Source organism: Rhinolophus sinicus, chromosome 1, assembly GCF_057876585.1.
Source record: "Rhinolophus sinicus isolate RSI-liver-muscle chromosome 1, RSI-T2T, whole genome shotgun sequence".
Taxonomy (NCBI): Eukaryota; Metazoa; Chordata; class Mammalia; order Chiroptera; family Rhinolophidae; genus Rhinolophus; species Rhinolophus sinicus.
Genome location: NC_142501.1, coordinates 38172773 through 38194112, shown reverse-complemented (window position 1 = coordinate 38194112; position 21340 = coordinate 38172773).

Genomic DNA, 21340 nt, shown 5'->3' with positions numbered 1-21340 from the left:
GGCAAAAAGATTTTGGGAGTGCTTTCTTTCTCATCAAAAGATTCTTTCCATGGAGACATGGAAAAACCAGATGAGCTATGGCAGTGTAGTGATATACAAAAATAATTTTAACTGAAAACACAAAGTCCATTTGAGAAAGTGGTGACTGACAGTAACAGCCCTTCTAGGTCTAGATACCTCAGTGAGTAGCATCTTTTCCCTTCGTTGCCAAAAAGAGCTAGTTCTACAGGGTCAGTGATTTCCACTTAATGCTTCATCTCTTGTGAGGTGTTTCTTAACTTGACTTTGGGTATTAGATGTTAAATCCTAGGTAGAATCACACAGCTTCTCCTTCATTTGAGCGCCAGTTGAACTGAGTCATACGGAATAACCTCTCAATTAATAATACTAACAATTAATAACCTCTCAATTAATAATACTAACAAAGAAAATTTCAAGTTGAGTTACTTTGCATTTCTAATGATCTGAACTAGTTTTTGACTTTTGAACTGAGCAGAGGTCTATGTGGGATCTTCCACAGATAAATTTTGATTCATTTGCAAACAACAAACCCGTTACACAAACACAATCCTTCCTCCCACCCCAACACACATACACACACACATACCACAGAAATGTCTTATTTTGGAGGGAAAATAACATTTTTTTTTCATTCATTTTTATTTAACTTTTTAATTTTTATTGGGGAGTATTGGGGAACAGTGTGTTTCTCCAGGGCCCATCAGCTCCAAGTTGTTCTTCAATCTAGTTGTAGGGGGCACAGCCCACTAACTCATGCAGGAATTGAACTGGCAACCTTGTTGTTGAGAGCTCGCTGTCTAACCAACTGAGCCATCCGGCACCCCTCCGGAAGCTCAGCGGCAGCTCATTATCTTCAATCTAGTGGTGGAGGGGGCAGCTCACTGGCCCATGTTGGAATTGAATGGGCAACCCTGTTGCTCAGAGCTTGTGCTCTAACCAACTGAGCCATCCGGCTGCCCCGGAAAATAACATTTTTGAGTTCATTAAATTCCAAAAATGGGTTATATTTTACCATTTAATCCTAATAATAATCCTGTGACACAGTTTTATTATCCCAATTTTTCAGATAAGAAAACCGAATTTGCTTTGGGTCTAATAACTCTTTCCATATCACAAAACTAGTAGAGGAGAGAACCAAGATTTGACTTGTTTATCTGACACCACAGTTCTTTTTTTTTTTAATGATGCCATATGCACAAATAATGCTAGTACCAAACAAATAGCATAGAAAGCCTTTTACCAAAAGTGCACCACTGTCACGACTGGGTCTTCCATCTGTAGAATGTGGCGCACCCAAAGCACATTGTGTCAAGTTGGTTGGGAGTGCTGCAAGATTGGACTTAAATTTCCTCTGTCATTATCTTCTGTGCTAGAAAGGACCAGATTGGTAAGAACTCACTGCAAATAAAGAGTCCTCCATATGCCCTCACACCAACTTGAACTCTTGAATCTGTGGCAATGACACAAGGGGTGGGTACTTGGATGTGGATCTCAGTGTTCTGGGGTAGGGAACTCTGAGGCTTCTCTTCCTTTGTTCATGAGCATCTCTGAACTATGCCATGTGCTTATTGTTGGACCTAATGAATCATCACTTTCGGATTCTTTTTTTCACCATGTCTTAAATGAGGGCCCTACTTCTTAGGTCTTCCTTTACCTCAATGATGTGGTAAGTTTTAATTAACCAATATCCATAGAGTTTCTGAACATCTTAGGGGAAACAAAGTACTAAACAATTTATTTTATTTAAAAAAAATAATATTACTCTAAGGAGTTAACTGTTAAATGCAAAACTCTAATACAATAACCTCATGGCAATCCTTGCTTACCTATATTAATGAATCAAAAATTTATATAGATGATTAATATAAATTTTGCAAGTTTGGAACTAAAAGAAATGTAATATTTCCTTTTTTGGCCTTTGTTGTTTATGTTTATAAATCCAAAGTTACAATGATTGGAATGTAAGGTTGCCAGCCTTAGTCATGTTTGGGTTAAATTTTTCTTCATAAACTTTAAAGTTACCACCTCTTTAAGATGAGTTAAAGTGGGAAGATAATTTGTACTTTTGTCATATAAAGACGGGGATATTTACGTTAAACCATCTTGAAGGATTTTCTGCATAAATTAACACGAAGTGATTATCATAGCTCTCTTTAAATCATTTAGATACAGCTTTTGAACCATTGCACTGAGGCAACCAAGGGAATGGGCCACCCCACTACCACCACACACATACATACATATTAATTCCATTGAAATATTAAAGAGGCAGGGCTCATTAACTCAGTAAAATATAAGTAATGTAATTTAAGCAATATCATTGCCTTTCATTTGGTGTTGCCAGATACTTTTCCCAGCATCACTTCCTTGTTAGGAACTAGTCAGTCAAGAAAGTACAAAGAGTTTAGATTTTAAGGGCCAAATATAATCCTGAACTCTAATTTATACACCCTGTCACCTCCCATTTAACTAAATTCTAAACTTTGCAGATACATAATAATGAGATAGGGAAAAAATGATAATGCCTTATGTATATCATATATTTAATAAACGTTTGTTGAGTTAAATTAAATTGAATTAAACAGCGACCAAACTAATCCAGATTAAGACATTCCATCCTTTAGCAGTTTCATTTTTGTTGTTGTTGGTTTTGGACTCACTTCACAGAAAAAGAACAAAGTATCCCTTTAGGATCTTACTTTTTAAAGTCCATTTTGGTTTACTTTAAATCAAATGTGGAACCTAGAGGAGTTTCATATTATATGTCTATTGCCTTCAGCTCAACAAATGACAAATCACTTGATGAGAAATTTATCAAAATCTTCAAAAAAATGCTGTGTCTTTATCATACTTCCTCTTTCTACATCTTTCTTCTCCACTGCAACATATCCTTTCTAGTCTTTATAGAAAAAGACTTTTTTTCTTTTGAAATAGGTTTGGTAGTTTGGACTCCTATCTTAAACAGGAGAAACATAAAGCACTTCATGTTTTCTAAAGGAATTATCTTAAAGAGATAAAAATGTTGTAGCCACCATCACCAGAATTGGTGCTGGTGCTGGTGCAGAGTAGCAAATGAGACTTTGAGCCTCAGTTTTCTCATCTGTAAAATAAAGGAGTTAAAATAAAGTCTGCACAAACCTTAGCATTTAATGAGATTAACTCAATATTATGAAACTCCAAAAGGCTGAAGTTCAAAGGCTTCCCCAGGGAAAAGTATCCAGAGGAAATGCCACTTGGGATCCACAGCTTCTGCATACTAGAAGGGAATTTGTTGGGGGTATTGTTTATTATTGGAAAGAAGATTGTGGGACTTGAGAAATCTCAAAGAGTTCTTGGGTCATATCTACACATACAGTTTTTTTGTTTTGTTTTGTTTTTTTGTTTTGTTTTGGTTTTTTTGAGTGCAGAATAGGGATTTTTGTTAGTATTTTTTTTTTGCCGTGCCATTGGTCTACTATGTAATAGCAAATCTAAGGTTTGGCTGAAATGTTCACTTTTCAACTGATTAGATGACATTGTGTGGACATAACCTTAGACCTGCCTCATTAAGATTTGCTTTATACAAACAACTGAACTTTTTAGTGTATCCTTCTCTCTTTATCATGTAAGAATCTTAGACTGTAGGAGTTGGAATGTGCCTTAGAGATTTAGTCCACTCCCATCATCTTCTAGTTGAGGAACTCGTCAGGAAAGAGAAATAGAACTTAGATTTTCTTTCACACCAGTTTTATATATGATTTTGTAGGTGACTCTGGCAACATGTCTGAGGTTTATGTGACTATAATAGTGGGAAAATCTTATATCCACAAAACTTTCGTATTAAACAAACAGAAGTCCTTGCTTTAGAAAAATTAAATTCTTCATAGTGGGATAGTTTAGTTGAAAATGTCTGATGTTATCAATGGTGGGTTTTCAGGCAATAGAAAAATAAAAGTTTTAAATCTAACTTCAAGAGAAGAGCTAGATTTCACTGTCATTTTTTCCCTCGCCATTTTACTTATCTTCATGAAATACTTCTTTCTTAAATGTTTTTCTAAACAACAGAAGAAAACACACATAAAGCACGCATCCATTCAAATTCTCAAATCCTTGCAGAAGGTCAGAAATTTGCCTGGCATCAAGAACTGTGAAGGACCTATGAGTTTACTTGCAATCTAATAAATTAGCCTGTCATAGTCCCATGGATACTGGTAGAAGACACAAGACTCTTGATTCAGAGACAAAGGACAGTTTAATACTCACAGCAACAACAGAAACCAGAGCATCAGCATTTTTACATCAGTTCCCTGAGCCTCAGTTCCCACAGAGTGATGCAAAGGGCTAGATAACACCTTCAGGTCAGTGCATTGTGTTGTAGGAAAGAGCCCGCACATAAAGAACTTGGTGCTTTTATAGTGGGCAGTAAATATTTATGGTCTTTGTTCTGGAGGGAAACATTATTTTTATTATACTGAGCTTACAGTTCCACCAAACAAATTTCTCATGTTTTTCTATATCAAAAGCCCTATGTCAGGTGGCAAGGCCATAATTACTGGTAACTTCTATTTCAAATGTGGGGATCTCTTGACTCTGAAACCACATACATATTGCTTTCCAGCTGGGGCTGCAAGGTTTGTATTCTCTGGGTGATTCAGGATGGACTTGCACAGCATCGACTTTCCTTAAGGATCCATCTTACTCTGGGGAAACTACTGGCTGTTACCAAGAAAACATCTTAAATTCTGGCCCAGGTTCAACCTAAGGGCTAGAAGAGCTTTCCAGGGCAAAAATACTGATCACAAGAATTTATGTATATTTCTTTGGGTTAGTTTCTCACTCTCCATTGAGTCACCTTCAACAGCACTGTAAAGCCAACCAAGGCAAAGAGAACCAAATACTTCTGGGAGTCTGTCTCAGGGAGATCTTCCTGAAAAAGCCAAAGTTCCCTTTAATCAGCCAGGATCTATCACAAAAAAAACTCTGAGAACTTTACTGTCATCTCCAAATAGATATAAGGTTGGCGCGATAACAGAGTGTGAGGCATCAGAGGGGCCAACTGTTGCCATTCTTAATTAACAGGTATTATGCCCCTCTCCCGCTTATGTCCTAAGCTATCTGGCCAAGTTTTAATGATGTGCCTGGTTTCTACCTACATGGTCAAAAATGTCCTCCTTTCGTGCTCAGTATAGGAATATGTCTCTGCAGGTCTTGTTTGAAAGGGGGTCCACTGGGATGAATCTTAGTGATGTCTGTTACAATGTGGGGGACCTGATGTGTCTGCCAGATTGGAAAGGAAGTTGTCCGCCCTCCTGCCCCACCCCACATATCTAGAGGAGAATTAGCAACAACCAGAGCAGTGTTTAGGCAGCTGTCTTTGAACTATTTCCTGTATTCAACCTTCAACTACTTTCTACATGCCTCTTCATTAACAGACAATAAAGGGTAGGGACACTTATTGCCTGGTACACCATTTAGTTTGGCCAACATATTCACTACTGATTGCGTAGACTCTTTCAAGTCCCTTTAATTGGCCTGTCAGACCATCCAACCTTTCCTCTTCCATGAAGCCATGTCTCAGATAGCATCCTATCCTCATCTCTAAAACTGCCAAACATATGAAGGATCTGAGATTTTGTTGCACCTGCCAACAAACAAGTTAGCCTACAACAGTATCATAGGTGCTGGTAGAAGACACAAGACTCCTGGATCAGAGATAAAGAACAAGTTGTTACTCACAGCAATAGAAGTAGAGTATCACCATTTTTGTGCTAATTCTTCTAGCTTCAATTTGTACAGGTTGATATGCAGAAGGCCAAATGACACCTGCACACACAGTGGGGAATAAGAATATTTTATAATAGTCAGTGTGCATACCTGCTCTTCATGCCAGAGGGAGACACAATTTCCATCTTCCACAGTTGTTAAACTGCTCTGTGCTCTGTAGAGAGACACTGGCTCTATATTCAAAGCCTGTTTGTAATAAAGCTTCCTTGTAAAGATAGTCTAGAACAAAGATCAGTCAATGCTTCTCTTTTAAGATGTGCAGAAATATAATAGACCCATAGAGAATTGTGTTCTTATATTTAGAAGGAAGGGGAAATAGAGCAACTACAAGTAGCCCTTGTTTCCTGATTATAGGCCCAACTGAAAACAATAGCACAGGAAAATAAGCTTTGGAAATATTTATGATTGAGGTTGTTTTTTTTTTGGTTTTTTTTTGGTAGTTAGAAAGCACATTTCAATAAGCAATATATTTAGTAGTTTATCAAGTGTTAAATTAAGATTACAGATTTGTAAAAGATATGCACTGAGATTTCTTCTTAAAGTTCTCACATGGCACATTGGCATGAACTGTCAATCTTCGTAATGATAGTATTTTAGTGAATGGGCCTGGACTCAATCCATTTCAGTGTATTCCTTCGATTGCAAAGAGCCATTGAACATCACAAAAAAAGTGAAATCTGTAGATTTTTTGCATTGGGAATATTGAATTGGATCTGTGGGGCAGTAGTGGCAATCTGACAGTTTTATTTTCCTCTTAAGAAATTTGATAGGTTATAATTTAATTTGTCAATTATACCTTAGGAACGCTGAAGGAAAAAGAAGAAACATGATAAAATTTTGTCTTACTAATGAAAAGGAGCAACACATTTCTCCTCATCCTGAGACCTCAAACATATACATGTTTCCATTCAGAGAGTGCAACCCAATAGCTGAAAATATTGTGCAAGATTTGGATAATGACTAAGTGTAGAACAATTATGTGTTTTGCTGTACAGGTAGATTTTATGGTCACTGTAGTTGCGTTGATTATAGGGAATTTTCCATTGCTGAGTAAATTGAGTTAGTCCTATAGTACTAACTGGCTTTGAGTCTTTCAAATTCTGACACTCCTAGTTACTATGTAAACTTGAGCAAGTTATGTAAACCCTGAGCCTTTGTGTTTTTGTTTTGTTGTTTTTCTGTATAAACAGAGGAGAGAAACTTACTTCTGAGTGAATTTATGAGGTCTCCTGGGATAAAATTAAATAAAGTATCTAAAAAAAATCCTTGTACATAGAATATAATAAGTTCTTAATATAAAAGTCTGTCCCTGTCTTTCCTATGTGATTTGACTACATATGGATAGAAAGTCCTTATTCTTCATTGTCATGTTGTTCATCGGTTCCCAGATTTGTCATTGAACCAGGAACGGAAATTAATCCTCCTAAAAGACCTTGCCTTCTTCTACCAGAGAACAAACTTCTCTGCTCACTTACTTATCATTTTATTATTTATCATGACCCCCAGGACTGCATCCATGCTGACTAATGGAGACTCACTATATAGACACCAGATAGGTCCTGGGATTGAGTCCATGTGAGAGCTCCTAACAGAGAGGAATATGTTAAAAAGCTAAAGAACAGATTTGAAAAGCCTAAAAATCTTTAGAATCTCAGCTTCAGATCCTGGCAGGATTGAATTAGCTGTTTTTCCTCTGGAGTAGTTAAACTTAGTTTCATGTGTTTTGTCTGAGTACTGCATGTGGGAGTAGGAATCTATATCATTCAGATGGAAGCTTTCATCTGTTTCAAGCCTGTATGTATATTAAAACAGCCATGAAATTTTATATGTGCTCAAAGCCTAAAAATATCAGCACAGACCTTAAGAGAATCAGACAGTGGGCTGAAGAAAAATTTAATATTCAGTACTTCTCCTTTCTATTTTTTTCACCATTTTTATAAAAGTTGGGTTGATAGGAGCTCTAAAAACATACTTTGAACACTGAGCAATTGTCCACTTAATGCATTCTATTAAGATGACAATTACAAACTCTAAAAACAAAACCACAAACTTTTCCTCAATAGCAGGGCTTTAGGGCCCAATTTGTCCAGATGAGAGCTTTAAATCTCCTCTTTATTTAGCTTCTTTTTTTAGGGTTGCCCATGTAATTTTGATTTCCTTTAGTCTAAACATTCGGGGAACTAGAGGAGGAAGTAAGGATTCCTCAAAGGGACAAATGGTATCTGTGAATAGGAGTCTATCCTGAAAATAGGTGTTTTATGGCCTTACATTGAGGTTATGCTACTGGTTCCCCGGGTTCTGTATCATTGGTAGTTTAAATTATTTCTCAAGTGCAGGGTTCCTTGTTTGCTAAGGAGCAATGTAAGTGTTGGTCAATTGAAAACACTAAAGGTTGCTTTATTAAGTAGAGCTGAATGCATGTTTTCCCCAAACAGGACAGCAGAATGCTGGAGAACCTTTTTATAATCTCCATCAAGACATCCTGGAGCCATTTGCATATGAGTTTTGGACTCCCAGGCTAATGCCTCAATGGCCAAAGAACTGTCACTGAACTCATTTATCCCTTTGTTCCATGTTCTTGAGAAAAACATGCCTTCGCCGCATTCAACCCCACAGCCCCCACGTCTTCCCCTTCTATCTACTCCACATGAAAGAGCTAGAGCATATGAATACCTATTTTTGGTAAATGTCATGGTTTTTCACATCACTGAGTAAGCATGAAAATTTCTCTCTAAATATTTGAATCACTTCATTTATAGTCAGGGACACTTTCTCAAAATGAACATTTTAAAACCAACCAATTTGACTATACATCTGGGTTTGAGCTCAAGAGAGGCAGAAACACTGTAGTTAATCAAACTAATTTGTATTACTATTCTTATCTGGTGGTCTCACTTTGAGGAAACCACAAAGATGTCATTTTGGGAAGTCACAGCTTTAGGGGTGGGGCTGAGTTGGAAGTGTTGGATCTTTTGGTGGTCAATGATTGTATAAAACAGCATGAAATTGTGAAAAAAGATATGTAGTGAACTTTTTTTTCTTAACACATTTTCTTTTTCACAGAAGTAATGTTGAATTATGACAATTTGGGAAGAATGAATGCAGTGTCACATCATGCAAAGAACAAATCACTGAATTTTGGTTTTAGGATAAGCTGAAACCCAGTACTGTCTCTGCCATTTTTTAGTTTTATTATGTTGAGCAAATTGTATACCAATATGGTATCAATTTTATTCTGTATAAAATAAGGAATTGGCTTAGATCAGAATTCTCAAAATTTGTATTTAGACTTGTGAAATTGTCTGCAAAATAAAAATAAATTAAAAGAAGTTGGTAAATGCTACATACCATGCCTTCCAAATTTACCTTAGCATATTATGGGCTGTGAAAGATTCTGCAGTTAAAGACCCTAGATTAACTTTAGTATAGTATTTTCCAAAAAAAATTTTTTAGTGATGCGTCTTAATATCTTTTGGAAGAGTACAAGCGTACTTTACCCAGATCCATCAGAGGAATCACTATCTATGGACGCTATAGCCTTATGAAATGTATTTTTTAATTAATAAGACTTAAAAGTCAAAATTACCCTTTGACTGAATAGATGTTGTGTTAGCAGCCATGAAAAAAACATGAATTTTGCTGTACATCTCCATCAGAGCTTTTGGTGACCATGTGCATTGTCAACAAGCAGTAATATTTTGAAAGGAATCTTTTTTTTTTTTTTTTTTTGAGCAGATCTCAAAAATACTTAAATATTCAGTAAGCCATGTTGTTGAACAGATGTATTGTCATCCAGGTTTTGTTGTTCCATTTATAGATTATAGCCAGTGTAGATTTAGTATAATTCTTTAAGGGCCCTAAGATTTCTGGAATGGTGAATGAGCAAAGTCACCAGCTGCATTAGCCCCTAACGAAAGAGTCAGCCTGTTTTTTGAAGCTTTGAAGACAGTCATTGACTTCCCCTCTCTAGTGATAAAAATCCTAGATAGCATCTTCTTCCAATATCAGGCTGTTTCATCTACATTGAAAATATATTGTTTAGTGTAGCCATCTTCATTAATTATCTTAGCTAGATCTTCTGGATAACTTGCTGCAGCTTCTATATCAGCACTTGCTGCTTTGCCTTCTACTTTTATGTTATGGAGATGGCTTCTTACCTTAAACCTCATGCACCAATCTCTCCTATCTTCAATTTTTCTTCTGAAGCTTCCTCACCTCTCTCAGCCTTTGTAGATTGAAGAGAGTTATGGCTTTGCTCTGGATTAGGTTTTGATTTAAGGGATTGTTGTGGCTGGTTTGATCTATCTAGATCACTAAAACTTTCTCCACATCAACAATAAGGCTGTTTTGCTTTTTTATCATGTGTGTTTTCACTGGAGTAGCACTGTTATTTTCCTTCAAGAACTTTTCCTATGCGTCCACAATTTGGCTAACTTTGGTGCAAGAGGCCTAGCTTATCTCAGCTTGCGACATGCCTTGCTCACTAAGCTTAATCATTTCTAACTTTTGATTTAAAGAGAGAGACGGGTGACTCTTCCTTTCACTTGAACACTTAGAGGCTATTGTAAGGTTATTGATTGGCCTAATTTCAATATTGTTGTGTCTCAGAGAAAAGAGAGGCCAGAGGAGAGGGAGAGAGATACAGGAACGGCCAGTCAGTGGAGCAGTCAGAATGTGCACAACATTTGTTGATTAAGTTCATCATCTTATATGGGCTTAATTCATGGTACTCCAAGGTAATTACAACCATGATATGAAAGATCACAGATCACCATAAAAAATATAGTAATAATAAAAAAGTTTGGAATATTGCAAGACTACTGAAATGTGACACAGAAACATGAAGTGAGCAAACACTTTTGGAAAAATGGCACCAATACACTTGCTTGATTCACGATTGCCACAAACCTTCAATTTGTAAAAAAATTCAATATCTACAAAGCACGATAAAGTGAAAAGCAATAAAATGAGATATGCCTGTATAACAAATGTCTTTTGGAAACTCTGGATTCAATCATCTCTAAAACCTTTTCCAGATAGTATTCAATTATACTAGTTACACTGCTCTAGTTATTTTTTATATTTTGTCAATAAGAGAGTTTTTCTGTGTTGATTTTTGGTAATTTCTCAAATAAAGGATAACAAGAAATGAAATAATTTAGTCACCTAAGGATTCATTAGAATGATTCATTGGTCCCTGTGCCTCATTGAAGGTACTTTCCAGTATTAAAGATTATGATTCTAAGATTCTAATTTGAGACCAGGGACAATTCTTCCTACAAGAAAAATTAATTGCATTTCTTACCATCTAGAAAGCCTTATGTTACTTCCTGTACCTATTAGCCTGCACAAATGTTTATTTTTTTCCCCAAATTATGATCTCAACATAACGATAGATTTACCTATAAGCAATGGATAGGTTTTGTAGCCTCATGGCTAATATGTTTATTGTTTCTGAAAATTCATGTTTCTCATTACATAATAGCTTTAATTAAAATTTAAGCTATGTATTGGTCCAAATTTACACAGGCATTAAAATTTCTGGTTACTCTTTAGGACATTACATCAGAGTATATGTGTTGTTGATTTTATTGATTGTTTGAATACTTTGTGTTTTGTCTGAATAACCTACATCTTTTGTTCAGACAAATGAAAAAAAAAAAGAGTGTATGCCTGCATCTTTAAATAAATGCTCAAGTTCATTTATAAAGAAGATAATCATTGTTTTAAAGCATTATATCCTCATAGCCAGCAATTTATTTCTTCCATCAAAGTGGTTCAAGATATATTGTATTTTGGTTTAAAAAATGCTTCCAATAGTTTCAGCACCAAAAAATAGGTACCATGTGTTTTACCTACCATAAAAAAAATTGTTGAAAAATTTTCTAAATACTCCTCTCTAATTGGTCCCTCTTTTTCCAGATATACATCTAGGATGGTAAAATACTCCCAGTACCCACAAGGTGGCATGGCCTTCTTGTGTAATTCAGTTTCATTTGGTTGATTTCTGCTTTAGCTGCTGCTCTATTTTAGATTCTACTCTTTTATTAAAGTTTTGAATTTCACTTTATGGTTTTATTTTTTCTCGCTTGCAGCCAGTGTATTTGAATTTCTAGAGTGAGATGCATTTTTCACAAATCGAGAAACTCAAGTAAAACTCTTCAAACTTTTCTATTGTTTCAGTCTACTTTGGAACTGAATTTAAATTATTTGACTTTGAATAATTCCTCATGCCTATCATACTGCCTGATAAATACTAGACATTCGATAAATATTTGCTATGCAATTTCATGACTTGCCTTGTTGAAAAAGTATTCAAATACTCAGTATTATCAGAGTAATTTATGGATACTTTTTATCACTGTTTGCTGGTGAGAGATATCTGTCCCCATTGTCCAGGAAATACTGTTATTTTATAGCATTACAAATATATGTTATGTATTAGGGTAAAATTTCCATCATATCTCAATTGTAAGAAAGGCATGCTTGATTCATTTTCTCCATTTACTATTTTCTTTGCTAAACATTTGTGCATACCCAGTCCTGTGGTAAGTGCTAAAGAACATGTGAGAATGAGTCGAACACATATAAGTGGATACGTATTTAATTACATTCATTCATTCACTTGAGAAATATTGAGCATTTCCTGTGTGCCAGGTGAATAGTGAATATAATAGTCAAAAATCTTAAATTACAGTGGGGAAGACAAACAATGAACTAAATAAATAAGATGAATGAAAAGCATAGTATGTTTAATAATGAAATGTGCTTAGGAGAGAAAATAAAGCGAAAAAGGGCCAGCAGAGAGGATTGAGAGTAGTTATACTTTTAATGTGAATAGTCAGAGATGGCCTCTCTAAGAAGGTAAACTTTGCAAAGAGACCTGGAGCAGGTACAGAAGTGAACTGTACAATTATCTGGGGAAGAATGTTTCGGGCAGCAAACTTTTGGGGACAGGAAGTACAGGGTCCAACGTAGGAGTGGATCACTCTATGTACTGCCACAGTCTTGTGTGAAATGAGACGGGAGCAAAGCGGAGTGGGGGACTCCTGAGGGAAACTAAAAAGGATTTTGCAGAGGTAGGCAAATTTACTCTGGACCAAGTGAAGAGAAAGGCCCTGCTGGTGAAGCGAGCAGGAGCAAAGCCATAGATGCATGAACACTAAAGACGTGTTTGTTTGGGGAGCAAGAAAATGAGACAGTAAATGGGATCAACATGCAATAGTCTTGTATGTATACCTCTATTCAATATCTATTTGTGAGGAAAAACAGTAATTTTACCAGAGTAATTTTGAGAAAAAAGTAGCTGAGTTTTAAGGGAGGCAAATCATGAAAAAAAAAAAAGAAAATTAACTGATAATACATGTGCAATGTAATCTTAACTGATAATTTGTATCTGTTTTACTTTCCAAAGAAATCTGTTTCCTGTCATTGGGATTAGGAAGGTTTGAGTTCAGAATGCCTAAAGGACAGACAGAAAGAGTTCTGAGTACCCTATATTTTCTAGATGTCAGTTCTGCTTTTGAGATAAGGTCCCCAGTATGCAGTGTCTACATTGGAATGCACTAAATTTTAGATATCTGAGATCTCTACAGTGGATAGCATTTAAGTCTGTTTTATAAGAGGTTTCACCAGAGGGAGAGCTCAAGTGATTATATCTGATGGCTTTTTCTTGGTTTTAAACTTTAATAGGCATCAGATAAAGGGATGAAAAAATATCTCTTGATTGTTTTGGAGAAACAACATCTGACACATTCAATTGTAACAACTACAGTTCCAAATAAATGTATACATCTGCCACTGGAGTTATGTTTCTTTTCTTTTTTTTTTTTTTTAAAGATAAAATGGTGGGTTTAAATCTCAGGCTACAACTTTAGGTGTGCAAGCTCTCATTTGTTTTTCTAAAATTCAACTTAATTTCTACTTTCAGACATCATTCCACTGGCATAGCAGACAACGTAATTTTGGGACTTTCGGTAGGATGCTTCCTTCCTACAGTTGTGGTAAGTGTTTGAAGGTCATGATAAACTCTAAGGCCCTATGTGGGGTGGGATGTGCTCCACACAGACTGCCACGGAGAAACTGTTGACCGTCTGTCAATATGGCACGTTCCAGCCTGTGGATACCCTGCTGGTTCTGACACCTTTGGGGACAGGAACTTGCCGCTGCTTCCCTAGCATGCTAAGACCATGAGAATCTTTGCTAAGCTACTCTTTATCCCATACACCTGAATTCTAATTCCCTGTCCAGGTTTATGTTTTCTCTCCTGGGCTCTGCTTAGACATTCTCAGCCACTGTCCCATCAGGGCTAGCTTGTTGCCTTTGTCTCTGCTCCCTACAATCCAAAGGAAACTGTTTTGAAGACTAGAAGGAAAATCTTTTTGCCTTTGTGTTTTCTTCACTAGTTGGCCTATATCCTGCATCATCAATATTCTCCTAAGCATTGGGCTCTTGGAAACCAGGAATAGGAAGAACAAAGGATGTGTTCTGCCCCCTCCTGTGGCCCTTCTGAGCCAGTAGCTAGAGATTGATTTCTAGGCAGTGAAAGGGAAAGAGAAATGCCAGAGGAAGAAACAAGTTATTATTTCACAACTATTTATATAATTTCACATACATAAAGGCTGTGTTCATAGTCAAAGTATTTATTCACATGTTTATGTGTGTTCTTTGTGGGAAGGCAAGGTGACTGGTCTCTACTGGGCAATCTTAGATGACTCCATTAACATCTCAGACCACTGGTTCCCTAATAGATAAATTGTGGACACTAAGCCTGAAATTCCAAACAGGAAGAGTGCTGGGAGGATTAAATGAAGCAATCATAAGAACACGGTTAATCATTATACATGTAGTACCAAGAACACATTTCTGTTTAGTTCAAAAATTCTGTGTTTTGAACTTCAAGTGACCTATGTTCTCAAAAGTAGTAAACCGAGTGACGAAACAAAATTATTGGAATCATTTGATAAAATCTTAGTTTCTATTCTATTTCCTAGAAAGAGTAAGAAATCTCACTATCGTTGCTGATCCGCCTCTTTGCCCAAACTATAAATCTCTTCCGTTCTGCCCATTTCCTTCTTAACACCAGTAGCAGCTTCTTGAGGGCATTGTCTTGTCCACGTCTCTGAGAAGGTTGTAGCACACTCAGGGCTGGAGGATGGGATGCTGTGTGGAGGTTTCTGTGCCAACCTTGCTTGAGTAGAGGAGATGAGGCCAGGGGCTGGCACCTGCTTTGGGACTTAGCACAGCACTGAGCACAGGCCAGCTTGCACACGACTGTCTTCAAATGACAAGACCGCGGGAGGTGAGGTGCAGGACATCAGAACAGATGCCCACACAAAGGGCAGCAGGAGTTGGGCAGCAGGTAGAGGGCTTGGCATCCCAGGCATGCCAGCTGCTGTTCTTCTTCCTGGCCTTTCCCCTGTCTGTGCCCCACCCGCCCCCATCAGACACATACGTGTATACACACACACATACCAAGTGCCGAGACCTGGACCAAATAGATGAGCATTTTCAGGCATTATTGATCCCCACTCTTATGAACATGGTGCATTTCAATTCTAGTCTTCTTCTTCTGGTGCTACTTAATTATTTCCCCCATTATACCATTTCTCTGAGATAGATGTCAGATTTAGTGTTGTTGTTTTTTTAACAGAAAAATAATAACTATCTTGTATCGAGCACTTAATATTTTCCCAGCATTGTGCGGAGAACTTGACATTCATTATGTCATTTGATTCCTACGACAGCCCTGTGAGGTAGACATTATTTCCGTACTTTGCTTACAGATGAGGAAACCGAAGCTTAGCAAAATTAAGTGGCTGGCCCTCAGGTCAGACCGTAAGTGGCAAAATTACCACTTTGCACCCACGCGGTCTGACGCTAGAGTTTAAATACATCAGATCCTGGTTCCTCAGTGATGAATTAGGACATGCAGTGAGCTTTTCCCAATCAAGTTCCTCAACTCTTTTTTGACTTACTGTCTGCAGGGGTGGCTCTATGAGATCTAAAACTTAAAACATTGTGGAGGGACCACTTTTAAAAATACACCATTATGAATACAAAGTGAGAAATATTTATTTATTTAGAATGAGAAATGAAGTCAAATAAAATAATCCATTTCAGAAAGCTAACAAGTTCCACAAATATTCTAAAATCCATTGAAAAATAAAATAATCCATTTCAGAAAGCTAACAAGTTCCACAAATATTCTAAAATCCATTGAAATAATGAAATATTTTTCTTAATAAACCACCTGATAATCTCCACAATACTTTGTTTCCCTATATTTTTTCCCAGATAATTTGGATTGCCTTTTCATATAACAACTAAAAAAAAAAAAAAATCAGTCAGTTATTTCTTTAGGATGGTTAACTAATTTTTTTAAATTAATATTTGAGATGCACAGAAGATCAATGACTTTAGAAACAGATACACACACTTCTGGTAGAGTCACTATAGGTTTGTGTCACACAAACACAGGAATTCTGACAAATTCTGTTTCATAAAATTCTTATCAATAAAGAAAAATGTGAAGTGCATTTGTAGTTGTATATACGACATTATCAAGTATGTTCTTCACAGGAGGGAATTTCTATTATAACTAAGCATTAAGGAGACTCAATTTCCTACTTACAAATTTACATGTTGCAGAGTTATTTGCAGACTGACTCCTGATTCCATACAATCAAACCTTGGTGGTCCTTTCCTTTCCACATCCTCCCAGTGCTGGATGTTGTGGGACATGTTTGTACCATGATAGAATCTCTGACCCTGTATCTTCATGGCACAACACCAAGAGATGACTCAAGAGAGTCAGGACAGTGGGAAGGAGGAAGCCTGGAACCCAACACTACACTGAGATGACTGGCAGGACTCCAGCTATACATGAAAGTGTTGCGGACCACATCAATATATCCCCAGGAACCAAAACATGTGCATCCACAACCCAACCTCAGCTTAGTCAGATCCGGGAAGCACCCATGGTCACACCAGCACCATCTGAATGAAGGAAAGTAGGACAGGAAATTGGAGTGAAAAGAGACAGCTGCCCTAACCAAAATGTCTTTGGTTCATAGCTACTTTGTCAAATTTTACAAAAATTCGTGACCATATGAACACATTCCTAGAACCTCTCCAAGAGCCTTGGATGTAAGCTGTATAAATGAAGGGGTCTGAAGCTTAAACTTCAATTGGAGACTTGTTGGACAAAAGAAGGCTTTCCATCCATTCTACTGTCTCTTTTTTTGCATGTGAAAAAGACAAAATTGTACATCCCTTTTGTACTGTATTTAATTATCAATGTCTCTAACTCCTTTGTAACAAAAGCCTTGACTACTCAAGATTATTTGTACTTAGTCTACCATTAACTCTAGAAGTATCTTTTGCATACCTTGGGGTTATGAACATAGATAGCTTTGTGAGAATTAAGTAAAGAATCACAAGACCTTTAAGATTCTCAATTTATTTCTCTGACCTTAGTTTTTAAAGAAAGCAGAGGCAGAGTTGGAACTTGGCAAGCTGACAACCACAGTTACAATTATAATACTATTTAATTATGACATAAAAATGCAATGAGTCACAGTGGGAAACCAACCTAAGTTATTAAAAAGTGAAAAAATTGTTAACCAGTTGTTTTGTTTCCACAAACAACTGGTTTAATTTTCTGCATTGGATAAATCTATAAGTTTTCTCATCTGTAAATGAACACAACCCTAACGCTTTCTAGATTATAAACTTAATGGAACAGAAACCATGTCTATTTAGCTTACTCTTATTTTCTCAATTCCCAGAGTATTAGCAAATGTGGTAGCTAGCGTGGAAATATTTGGTCAGTTAATGAAATTAAAAGATATCAACTATTCGACTTCTGGTATGACATATACTAATACAATTTCCTATTGCTGTTGTAACAAATTACCACAAACTCAATGGCTTAAAACAATACAAATTTATTATTTTACTATTCTAAAAGTCAGGTTTGAAATGAGTTTTATGGAGGCAACATCAAGGTTTTTGCCAGGTTGCCTTCCTGCTGGAGGTTCCATTGCCTTTTCCAGCTTGTGGAGACCTCTGCTTGCATTGGTTCAGGGCCCCTTTCTCCATCTTTAAAGCCCATCACTCCAACCTCTGATTGTCTTGTCCTATCTCCTTTCCTGACTCAGATCCTATTGCCTCCCTCTTATAAGTATACATGTGATTTCATTAGGCTCACTGAGATAATTTAAGATAATCTTCCCATCTCAGGATCCTTAACTTAATCCCATTAGCAAAGTTCCTTTTGACATGTAAGGTAAAATGTTCACAGGTTCTGGGGATTAAGATGTAGACATCTCTGGGGGCCGTTATTCTGTCTACCACACAGAGTAAGAAATCACCCCCAGAATATTTGTTTTTAGAAACATTTCCTGGGACCTATGGAGTTTAGACCTTCTGACTTCTGGGCTAGTGTTTTTTTGTTTTGTTTTGTTTTGTTTTTTTCATTGAAACAATACTTTTACTAAAGTAGAAATTTTAAAAGAGCACTTTAGTATTCAGAAAGATTTACTGGACACAGAGATCACAAAAAGGTCTAGATTCATACCAAGAAGTACAGATGTTGGGAAAATTGGCTCTATGAGAAAAGGCTCTCTTTGTTTTAACAATTTACAATTTGGATGAGAGGATGTATTATAGGTGTTTGATTCTCACCACCCTAACCCTATCAGTTCTTTCCTTATTGCTTATTCAATTCTGGGAGATACTCACTAAGCTCTGTTAGTAAGGATTTATTCCCTTTTCTCCATTGCTTCTCCTCGTTTCTATATGAGTTGCATAGGAACTAACTTGACTCAAGTGACAAGATTAAGATATTTGTTTAATGATGCTTCTCAGAAAGCTGATAACAACTTAATTAAAAAGGGCATATGATAATAACTGAAATGTTTTCAGCAGAACATGGGTTGCAGACTGCCTCAATGTGAACTAATTATCAGCAGAATTTCTGACACATTCTAGGTGCTCAGTAAATATTTTTGAACTAATTATACATGTATAAATAATGAGGATAGTTTGAGGATTATTTCAGTTTCATAGAGCAGCTAGCTTCTTATAGATATCTTGGCTGGGACATAACAGTAATTCTGAAGGCACAAATTCCATGATTTCATGATGAAAAGGTAGAAACAAGAAGTAAGTGGTCCCAGGAGCTAGTGAGCGCCTTGTAGACAATCGACATGAAAAAACCTTTCTTGAAACTTGGTCCACCATTGCACATTGAAACATTACAGTATCAGTTCTCAGGTCTGACTCAACAAAGTGCCACCACTGAGTCATCTGACCACTTCCTGGGTTTTCCCCCTCGAAGCCTTCACACCCAGGGTCTGCTTGTACCCCACCCTGATGGGCGATGATCTCAACAGGGTTTATTAACTAAAGCTTTGACAGACCCTGCTTATGTAATGGTCCCTGTGGAGACCAGGATCCCATCTCTGGAGACTGACACTGAAGAGGGTTTAAACAACAGCAATTACTTGGGAATTTTCTCCTACTTGTCATCTGTGAGAACCATCTGACCTCACAAGCAAGACTCTCTGTGGTGAGAATGGGTGATATGTGCCTTACAGGAAATGCAAAAATGACTTCAGGGCAGTACATAATGATTAGCCAAAGACTAATGTGTAGCACTGGAATCTTGCTGTATATTTTGAGAGTAGAAAGATAACTGGAGAGAGGGAAAGACCATAGGTCATTGATGAAGTGTGGGGTTGATGAACCAGTCTAAGGAAAAAAGAGCTATTGCAGCCTTACTCAGTTATTCAGCAGCTATATATTGAGCACTTGTTATAGGGCAAGTCACACTTTTGGTTCTTCCTCCTTCTCACCCGTATTTTCTCCTGCTGCCAGCTCTCTTTTTGTTGTTCCCAATTTGAATATTTTTCATACTCAGAGCTGTATGATCTCTTCATCACCAGATTCTTTGATCTATGAACAATAGTAGCCCTTTGATAGCAGAATAGGAATATTTGTTTCATAATTTCACTTTTCTAAGAGACTTTGAACATAAGCATGTCAGGAAAATTTAAAGTTGAAGGGTTCCCATGGTTTGACCACACCCTGACCTCTTTTTGGTCCTTTTATTTCCTTTTCATAATGTTTTTATTTTTTACCCAATTTGGTCACACTCTTTTGAGGCTAATTATATACTGGCCTTGCAATCTTCACAAGATTTGCACATGACAAGATCTGATTTGCTTGTTAGTCGGTGAAGGCAATGTTCAAAATGAAGCTTCATAAATAACCAAAAGAAAGATTTTATTCTCAACTGTAAAGCTAATTTATACTTACAAGGATTTTTTTTTTGCATGATGCATTATACAGTGTTAGGCATAATATTTTAATCTCCTACACTTTAACACACATTTCAGCCATCCTGACTTTGATTGACCTATGGCATCTGGATGCTTCATAATGTATTGTGAGACATACAGCACTCCATCATATCATGGTCTCTAATGTGTTATTATGCAATCACTTTAGACTCTTTCGCTCTTTCTTATACACATACACACACGCACACACTCACACACACACACACACGCACAGACATACTTCGATACTTATATTCAATAATCCCCAAAGTTAAGTAATATTTCTCCACCTTCTGTTATCCACTAGTCACTCTGTTAGTGGAACAAAAGCAACTCTGTTCATTTCTGAGAGACTCTAAAGCTGTGTTTATATAGATAGCAACACATGCCAACAACCTAAATTTAGAAGAATTTCTCCTAGGGTTCTCTCAGCACTCATCATAAATTATCACAAATGACCCAACCAATAAATATCCTATCAAGAAAAAATGTGTTGTGATAAACAAGGTGCATAGAGATCTGGGTTCTAGAAATACTTTAATGACTAATTAGTATTGTGACTTTCAGGAGATTATTTAACCTTTCTAAACCTCTTAAGCAGATTATTACCTATCCTACTTACTTCCTGGGTTATGAGTACTGCATAGGATATTGCATGTGAAAGCAGCTTTTGAACAATTTAATCTTCTACACAAACAACTCTTAAAGTCAACTATATTTAAGTTTGTAGCATTGTTTTAAAACGAAAACTATTTCTTTGGCACTTAAGTGCATCAGTTATGAAACCATTTTAAAAATGGGGATTGATTAACATTTAAGACAATCAACCACACTTTTAAAAAGAAACTGTATGATCCACTACAAAATCCTTTTGTTTACATTCCAAGATTCAAATTGAGGCCCCTTGGATAACACTCAAAAGTCTTCACCTTTACACCTAATCAGAGGTGGACATTTAAGAATATACTGACAACTTGAGACAGCTGTAAGTGTAACTACCCTTCATAACTACAGGCGGGCACAGACTTAGCTTTTCATCTGATTTCCTACATACACAACCAATTAAGAGATTAAAAGGACATACCAGTTTTAAAATGTGTTATTTACTGACACTGGCAGTGTGTTGGCATTGTGTTTTGACTGCACTGACAGGAGCGTATTTATAGGGAAGAATTCTACCTGAATTCTATTGTTCAGCTCATTACAATTGA